The 9724-nt window shown below is 40.7% G+C and overlaps 1 protein-coding gene across 17 annotated transcripts in view; it reads right to left on the minus strand.

Annotated features, from left to right (window-relative positions):
• Nucleotides 1-9724, minus strand: part of myo9aa (myosin IXAa) — a 98011-nt gene that overhangs the window by 74759 nt on the left and 13528 nt on the right. The gene's annotated exons all lie outside the window — the stretch shown is intronic.

Here is a 9724-nt window from a genome sequence, read left to right on the forward strand (position 1 = left end):
GATTACCATTAACACACATACACGCTCCCGAGCACACACATAAGCTCTCGCCAACGCCGTGACCAACAGCTGCCGTCCTCTTTAGTGAAGAAGACACAATCACGCCATTCACAAGTTCCCTCTTTAATACACAGCAGAGGGACATCATGGGGTGAGAAGAGGCCACGGCGCGAGAGAGAGAGAGACGAGTGACTGAGCTGCTGACAAAAACTCTCTGTGATTTCTTCACTATCAGGTTTTGTAGAGTTCTGTGGCACAAACATTTCATAAACCACCACATCTGAATCAATCAATTCATGTTATTTTTGAATAGTCAATTGAACTGGTGTTTTGAATACAATACACTCAAGCATTCAGCAAATTTGGCAAAATGTGCCTATTAGCCATCAACGATAAGTTAACCAATATATTCAGCATTGCAAGGGATGGTTGTGTGGATGCAAAACTGCTAATAAATAAGCCAAATATACGCGATGTCTCTTAAATAGACACAGTGGAGCACTGCAGGTGTTTGACTGTGAGAAGTACTTTGTGCAATATCTGGCTATCATGATGCTTAGTAGTACTAGTAGTAGAAGAAAAAGAAGACAAATTAAACTTAAACAAAAGCAAGTCTAGACAAATAGGTCTTGAGCTGCTTTTCAAAAGTGTTCACACTGTGAGCACATCTTCTTAAGGACAATCATTTGTGTCACACTTGATGCTTTTAATGCTGATGAGGCAGAAATATAAAGATGCACTTTATTGTGTTTATTTCTGTCAGCCGCAGGTGAAGCCTCCATTGCAATAGCCGTTGAATTCCTTCTTTCGTCCAAACCAGATAGCACTGCAGGCTTGTGTATCATCAGTCTGAAATGTTCAATGCATTCCAGGAGTTATCATGTGACGCGCTGTAATTTGTCTTTATTGTACCCACTTTCCTTTAACTCCTCTCTCGACTTCTACTTTAGAAACCAATTTTCAAAGCAGGCGAATGAGCTTCAACTTGTTGCCATCAGCTGTGGGCTTTTGTCTAGCAGGTAGAGAAAGGAATGGCGACGTACTGAGTTACTTAACTTGCTATGTGTGCCGTCATTTCCTACAGCCAGAAGTAGTCCGAACCCCAAAGATATTCAGTTCATTTTCATGTACGACAAAGAAAAGGATCAAATGCTCACATTTGACAAGCTGGAACAAAGACATGCTGCAGATTCATTTTCTACAGTGTTGCAGCTCCAATCAATATCGTAATTGTTCTTGAAATGTTTGCATATGGCCGGGTATAAATGGGGGAAAGGCCACACCAAACAAAAAAAAAAAGTACATCTTAAATACGTTGGGGTTTATTTTGCATAAATTGCATGAGCAGCATGACCAAGGCAGAAGAAGGAAAACAAAATTGAAAACAGGAAATGGAACAGGGACACGTTTAGTTGGTGCGCAGAGTGGAGCACAAAGGGCTCCTGCGCCCCTGGTCATTTCCTGTCGCCCCACGTCCAACCTCTCCTGCCATGTGTCTCCTCAGCAACTTTGGTATGACCATGAGGGGCACAAACGCACACACGGGACTTCTCCTCTTTCCAAATACAGACAAGCACACACACACGTGAGACAAAAACACACACACACGTGAGACAAAGACACACGCATATCAACTTTAACCTCGAACAAAGCGTTCAATTTATCTGCATTAAGCTCAATCCATACACACACAGCCAATGACAGGTATTATCTGACTGTGATCAATGTATGTGCGTGTGTGTGTGTGTAGCACTGAGTTAGGGCCCGGCGCCTGGAACAGATGGTCAGGTCGCTGCTTAAAGGATAGGGAGGGAGGGGGGATTTAGGGTTGTGGCCATGCTGGCTGCTTTTCTGTTTACAATCTCACTCAATCAGCCTGTTATTCAGAAATTTGCCACACACATTTTAAAAGATTAAAGACAAATTACAGGCTTTCTTCAAAGACATAAATTAGACGGGACTAAATAAATTCAGGGCTTGCGTCGGTGCTATAACCTACAAACACAGATCACCTGGTAGAAAAATAGAATGGGCTCCTCTAGCCCTCTGACAACAGACAAAGAGACCAGCCTCACCAGTTTGTATTTAATCCGTGTTGATGAATATTTGGCAGATCGGTTTTGAAAAGGATAATATTACAATGAGGGAATAATAAGGAACGCAGCGACCACAGTGAGCTGGTTAAATAACGGGTGTTTACTTGAATCAGGAAAGATTCAAATGAATGACAAAAATTAATTGAATTCACTTTAACAAGTAGACTGTGGTGACTTTAGGAGCAGTCTGCACCCTAGTAAGAAGAGAGTAAAACGAGGAGCGAATGAGCAAACTGGAGAGAAAAGGTTTGTCACATTCTGCCTTCACAGATACAAGATTCTTAAAGCAGCTTGCTTAGTTTAAATACCTTCAGTGACCGGGAAGCATGTGAACAAATGAGAGATGAAGCCTCAGCATCCTGCACTCACATGCCCATAGCAGGCACCTGGTCACCACCCCACAAATTCAGCTGTTGTCCAAGTGATACACAAAAATGTGTGAGTGCTACTCTTTTGTTTTATCTTCTTAGATAACGTATCAACTATTCACTCCTCAGAACTACGTGTTCTACACCAGCATTGTTCTCTCGAATGCAAAAAAAGATAATAACATTGTTAAACAAAGCATTCTGTTCCAACCCAGTACAATTGCATATTCACACCTTGCGTTGACGGCGTCACATTGTGTAGTGATGACCTGTGAGACCGCACAGCCACAGAGAGAGCGAAGAAGAAGAAGAGAGAATGTTTGAGGCATGATGTCATTTCACCTGAGCGCTGCGGTAACTTTCAAAGAAGAATGCTTGATGTAGATAAACTGGAGGTTTGTGCCCTGCAGGAAGTGACAAAGCGGGGGGGGGGGGGGGGGGGGGGCCGGGGGAGCAACAGCTGGAAGAAACCTGCAGTGGCGTCTTCTTCATTTCTGTCCTCCTCAAACAACTGAACCAGAAACAGATCCGGTTACTTCACCTGCATGCTCAGGAATTAGGAATCACAGTCAAGTAATCTGACCCTGGAATCTGTTTGACGGTACTTTCCTCAAGAGACAGCAGACCAGGACTGACCCAATCTCAGCGAAGATATGGACCGTAAAGCACATTCCATGTGTGTCAAACAAACAACACACATGTTTTTGCTTGGAGTTAAAACTTAAATCAGATGTTATCCGAGTTCATTAGAGTTAAAAGTAATGTTGGAATGTACTTGTACTTGGATCAGCGACTTAAAAACGACCTGTAGCGTGAGCGAAACATTGGTGTGTAGTATTCGGGAATACAAAAAAAGTGCAGTATATTTATTAAAAAATAAAAAATAAAAAAAAAAGACCGATTTTCAAACTATGACATGAAAACATCTGGGAGAAATCATGTTTTTTCTAACCGACAACGATGGTAGTTATTGGTTTTGTAGGTCTGAATATTGGTGAGCCGGGGACATTTCTTAATTCTAAGATGCATCTCGATGTGGACGGTTCAGCATCAGTACAGTGACAGAACATGATCGGGAATTTGTTTTAATTTCAGCTCAGTGCGCATGTTTCTCTTCATAGTGTTTCACCGAGAGCGGAGCACAGTGTGTGTGTGGAAAGCACAGTATAAATAAAAAGGCAGTTCCGATTTATAAGACTGCTTGTATTTATTTATGAAAAGGAAATAATTTGCAGTAATATAGAAAAAATTGAGGATGTGATTATTGTGCATTCAAATCGTTGACAGGTGAATTGTAATTTGTTTGTATTCTTTCTGTTTGGAGGTTCCCTCAGACAGGAAACCAAGGAGAGCTTCAACCATGCGAGTCAGTCTCGTCAATGGCGGCCATTGTTGCTGAAGAGTGAAGGATCAAGTTTGGTCAGCTTCCTACGAGTTGAAATCATCTTTCTGAAAAGCAGTGCAAGTCACCGTCATCAAGGCTAAGCTTGTGTATTCAAGGCTCATGACGTCGTGGCGGCTCTTTATTGTGCCTTTAGCCACCGAGTATGTGCTACACCAAGGTGTGTTGGCACTGACTCTCACATCTTGTTTACATGTTTTATTATGTTTGTCTGTGAATCTGACAGCTCCGCGGTGCCATATTATGCTGCTGATGTTTATTAGCTACATGTTGATTATATCTATTTAATTTTACTTGTTATAGAAATGAGTTTGAAATCAAGTGTTGCTAAAAGATACCGTATACTGTACTCAAATCTTTGACAGTATTGTCCAGGGGAAAAAAACAAGACAATATTTGATAGTGTTTTCATTGCTCAAACCAATATGACGTCTGTCTTATAAAAACAGACAATCAATGCATCCTTTGTCTGCCGGTCAGCGGAGCTAAAGCTCAGTAAAGGTTTCACTGGGTGTGTTCATAACTATGCTGGGTGAATTACAGAAAGACGGGCGTGTCATCTTGTATTTACAAGTTGTATTACTATTTCAACACCTGTTTCGCCACTTTAATTGTCCTATTTTATAATCATTATGTTGTTTCACACACTTTTGTTTCTCCAACAGCATAACAGTTCAAAAACTGAAAAGAAAATGTCATTGAATTTGACGGACAATTTGAACTTGTGCCAAACAATAAATTTGTTGTGTTTCTGTTTGATTTCCACCTTTAGACAAGAGAGAGAAATATTGACATAAGTACCATAAAAGGTATGCTGGAGAAGCATGATTTAAAGTCCTACTGGAAAGTTTGCAGTCATTAAATTTGATAAACATTTTATGTGACGGGAACCTTTTTTGTAACAGGTTTGAAGTTTTTATTGCTGACTGAGTCAGTAGTTTCCTAAATACTGTTTTTTATTTGGAAAGTACTTTGTAATACCGGTATCATCACATGTGTGAAAGAAGGTGATAGTTATGGCAGATAAGACACAGATACAGCACAGAAAGTCAGACTATGTTATGCAGCATAAATACTACACAGAAACTAATTTCCCTGCTTTTAATAGGGCCACGCTGCCTTCAAAAACAGGCCCAACCCCCCTCGCTGTTACAGGCTGAGGAAATTGCCCTTCAGACATAAAACGTACACAGTACAAGCACTCATAAAAACCGTCTGTAAAGGAAAAAAGGGATGGGCATGAGCTGCTGAAAATGCACTTTGATTGTCGTATGGAAGATATACCAAAAGTACTACAAAGAAAATTAAACGACGTGTGATGCCCGCAGCATTTCCTGTAAAGAACGTTCACATAACATGGTGTTGTAAACGAAGACATGTTGAGAGCAGCCGTTCAAAGCCGGCAGACACGGTACGGATTGAGCCAGATTTTTTCCGCCAACTAATTTCAGAATCAGGCTGAATTACTGCCAGATGCAGTTGTTGTTTGACGTAATGTTTGACGAGTAACGATTGTTGCCTAAATGGAGTATTGGTTGGATTTCTGACATGTCAGAAGTTTTGGTCGTCTGTCCGAGCAGTTCAATGGTCCGATTTCCCTTCTGAACGCTGTCAAAAGATGCTTTATAAACTGTTGTGAACATGTTTTAATATTATTGGAGTAGTATTTTACATGTTGTCGCTCAAACTATAATCTTGACTGCGACTGTGTCGAGAACAGACTCCAGCAATCTGCGGCTCCGTATCCTTATTTCATTTTTTCCGTATTACTTTTACGTTCATAGTAGAATTGCACAAAGTAAATCTGCTTTTATCTCGTTTTGTCAAGACAGTTGAGGACACGGACATCTAGTTTGAGTACAAGCTGTAGGTTCTGTCCGATTAAAACATCTGGTGTGAGTTAACACAACGTACAAGATTAGTAAAAAACTCAGTGACCAGTTAAAGCTTAAACCTAGAGCCTCCATTGGGGTCTGGTGAAAATGTATTAGACTGTAACATGTACTCTAGTAAACATAGCGAACATGAAAATATATAAAGAACTACATGTTCTCCAAATCCTTATGCCTTGCTAATAAATGTGTGATTTGGTGTGAATTGTATGTAACTTAGTTTATCTGGCATTTTTACCTCATGTTTACCTGGTTAAAAGATGAACTCGTAATCAATACTTTTGAAAGCCAGTATAAGCCAATCATACAATATGGATGTGGTCATCCATCTGTACTTCCTGTTTGTGTTGTTAACCAACTTCCCAAGCATGAAATGAGGATTTTGGATCGATGCAGCATAACAGCATGTCAGATCTACCCACCATGTAGCGGTCATTTCTTTAGGCGGTGAGGACAGAGGACACGCCCCAGCTGTATGAAAGCACCGGAGAGGTCAGCTGATTGATGAGTGGTGGTGGAGGTCCCATGCAAGCACCAACATGTCCGGCAAACGCACACACACACATAATTACAGGTCACCATTCCCTGCACCCAAATGTATCAATGTGTAACACCACTCTGCAGAAACAGTTCAGCTAAAGCCTGGAGCTCACAGAGAACTGCATTGACCGTGTCAAGCAGAGAGCGACAATTCTCCAGCTCTAATTTATCAAAAAGACCAAACATTTACAGGTTACAGTTTCTTGCTAACTGTTAGGAAGCAAGCGTGTTAGCTCGGAGAGCTTTTCCCAATTATTCCATCAAAAGTTTTTAGAAAATTAAATAATCTTGAAAACAAAATGCCACGGGGGGAGAACATGTTACATTACAAAGAAAGACGCTTGGGTAGCTTTTGCTACTGACTAGCCTGAACATGTTCCAGCTATCTAGCGTGTTAGCAGTTAGCTCGTCAGCAGGAGTTTACAAACTAATCTGCAAGTTGTCCCGATAAAGCCTCTACAAAGAAACCCTTCTGGAAGACACAGATTAATTTGCCACTTTCTGGCATGACGAGGCCTCGTCTATCTCTGTGTTGTATCGTTGTATTACCAAACATCTTTAGGATTGGACAGCTGGTTGGACGAAACAAGCAATTGTTGGATGCCACCCATCCTCTGGTGTGTAAGAATAAGCAGCAAATTAATTGTTAATGAAAATAAAACGAAAACCTGGACAAACAGCAGAAGTTAAAGCTCAGAGATGATTGTGGATTTGTGTAGCTCTGACTACAGGTGTAGACCTAACTTACAGTTTAGCTAAAAATGTTCTGTTTTACACCATTTCAAGTGTGAAAAACATGACGGGATGACGGCTTCTCCTAAGTGAAAGGTTGACAGAGGTTAACTTATTTTCTAGACATTGTGGTAAATTGACTGTAACATGAGGATATGGCCATGCAGCCAACTGCAACTTCTCCCTGTATTTAACTCACTGGTGAATGACCATGTTTGACGCTAATTTGGGTCAATGGAAAACGAGGAGCGCAGGATGCCAAAGCTGCAGTCAGCGTCTTTAACATTTCGGTTTTGTGGTTTTGTTCAAATTGCAGTTAATACATGCAAATGCTTCCTCAAAGCTTTAAATGCGTAGACTGTGCTCACTGCTCCAGAAGCTGGACTTTCCTTTTCAGCACTGGTAGACTTGCCAAGTTTACTAATACTCAGAGTGACTGAAAGCAATTATTAAGCAATTCTTCAGATGATTTCTTAAAGGGACAATGAAAACTAATCTGTAACTACTTTAGACTTAACGAGAAAACGCAGGAATCGATCTCCTGTAAAATGTACACAACTCATGTCCACACTTAGTGCGAGGAGCGTCACAACTATCCGATTCCTCAGTTTGGCCACGGAAAAAATACTAAAATAAAAGCAGCTTCTTAAAACAAGCCTGAAACATTTAGAGCAGAATTACCTGAAAATAAACACATCACAGCCCTTAATATCTAGTTCAGCTTGATTTACCGCTCTGATGAACCATTAGAGAGGAATGAGTCAAGGTGAACTTAAGGGAGTGAATCCACTTGTCATTTGAAGCCCAGAAGGAAGACTTGTTTTTGTTTCTCATGCACTGACAGAAACAAGGTTTCAGGGCCTGAAACAAACTTTACTTCCTCTGTGTTGTGCGCTCAATCACACGGCTCTCAAGTCTCTCTGTAACTACTAATGAGTAGGAAGTAATGGTCGGGGTGCGGAACATGAGCTCTGACCGAAATATTCAGAGAGACAGCAAAGTGTGAGAGCAGAGACGGAGACAGAAAGAAACGCTGAGTTGACAAAATGAAGGAGAGACAGACAGACAGAGGACAGAAGAGGACAGAAGAGGACGTTGGTTTCCTGAAATCTGATCCGTGGGAAAGTGAGAGTGAGAAATAATGAGGGCTAACCTGGCTTCAGCATGCTGAGACATCACTGTTTATCATTACTGCACTTTCACACAAGGTTTATTCCACTATTTCAGTGACAAGAACTGAGCGCTTACGAGCAGTAACGTCCAGGAACCTGACGTCTCCCTCCACTTCACAATGTCGGTAGAAATCACCGTAATACAAACAAAAGGGTCGGAATGAATTTCACTGACCAGCGTCTTCAATTCTTAACCCAAACACACGTTTCATTATCTTTATTTAGGTAATGTCAAACCACATTATAGAGGACACATTGTTTAAAGGACCATACTGGTAATTTTGCGTGCTTTCGCACATTAACATGACGTTTTGCGTATCAATTATCTGTGAAGGTAAAAGCTTAACATTTGCCGCTTCAAGCTTCTCAAAATGTAAGGGTTTGCTGCTTTTCCTCTTTCATATCATATTGCAATTTTTACTTTAAAGAAAACAATAATTGGTTCTAGCACTAATAACATGTACTTTACATTTTGCAGCCCATGCTGCTCGGTTATAGATTATTGGATGTAGTTTTCCAACTTTTCCAAGTAGCCATCGGTTTCCATTCATTTCTGGATAACATTAGAATCTATTGGAACTCATTCTGGGTTCAAGTAAGTCTATTTCTGTTTCCAAGTTCAAGTAACTTGCATGGAAACGGAGTGCAGATTGATTTGAAGAGTGTGCATTACACAAAGGGCATGTAACTTATGATGCAAACTTGATGTTTACACTGATGGATTCAACAACCTTCTTCTCTTCTCTTGTGTTTGCTGAAATCTATTTCTCTTCTCATTTTTTTTTCTATTGAGGAAAAACTTAATTTCCTGAATAAAAAAAGGATGAACCATCAAGAGTCTATTGATCGATTGTCAATCAGAAATATATTGAAATCCATGGCTGCCTCTAAATGTATGAGAGATACATTCAGATTTCTACAATTGGACGGCATGCATTTGGAAATGTTCATCACAACTGTAACTTTCCAAGACACAGGTATGGTCCTTTAAATTCTCAAACTATTTAGTTTTAAAGCTCCAGTACAAATTCATTATCTAGGTTTATAATGGTATTTTAGACATAGGACAACATATTTATTCATTTAACAAACAAACCACTGCTCACCAAAGTGAAACAGGAAATCATTTGGTGAAAGAGAAAAGAAACCAAGAACAAGTTGACTCAGTTTCTGAGTTGACCGAGTCAAATCAACTACAACGTGTTGGCCTTTATTCTGCTGGTATGTTAGGTCACAGGAAGTGTGTTACCAAGACTCCTGAGTCGGTGAGGCCGGAGCGGCGCTGGAACAAGTCCATGCTGGAATCACTGTCCACACCGTAATTAAAAATGACTGAAGGCCTCTTATGAAACGACTGAAGGCCTGTGCACACAGCAGAGGATAACTGTGGCTGGTCACTCTGAATGAAGCGCTGGGCCGACACCAACTCCCTCTGCATTCCAACGACACAAAAATATGACACTGGAGGAAGTGCCGTGTGTGTGTGTGTGTGTGTGTGTGTGTGTGTGTGTGTGTGTGTGTG

The sequence above is a fragment of the Anarrhichthys ocellatus genome, unplaced genomic scaffold (assembly GCF_004355925.1).
Source record: "Anarrhichthys ocellatus isolate YVR2014 unplaced genomic scaffold, GSC_Weel_1.0 scaffold8, whole genome shotgun sequence".
In the NCBI taxonomy this organism is placed as follows: Eukaryota; Metazoa; Chordata; class Actinopteri; order Perciformes; family Anarhichadidae; genus Anarrhichthys; species Anarrhichthys ocellatus.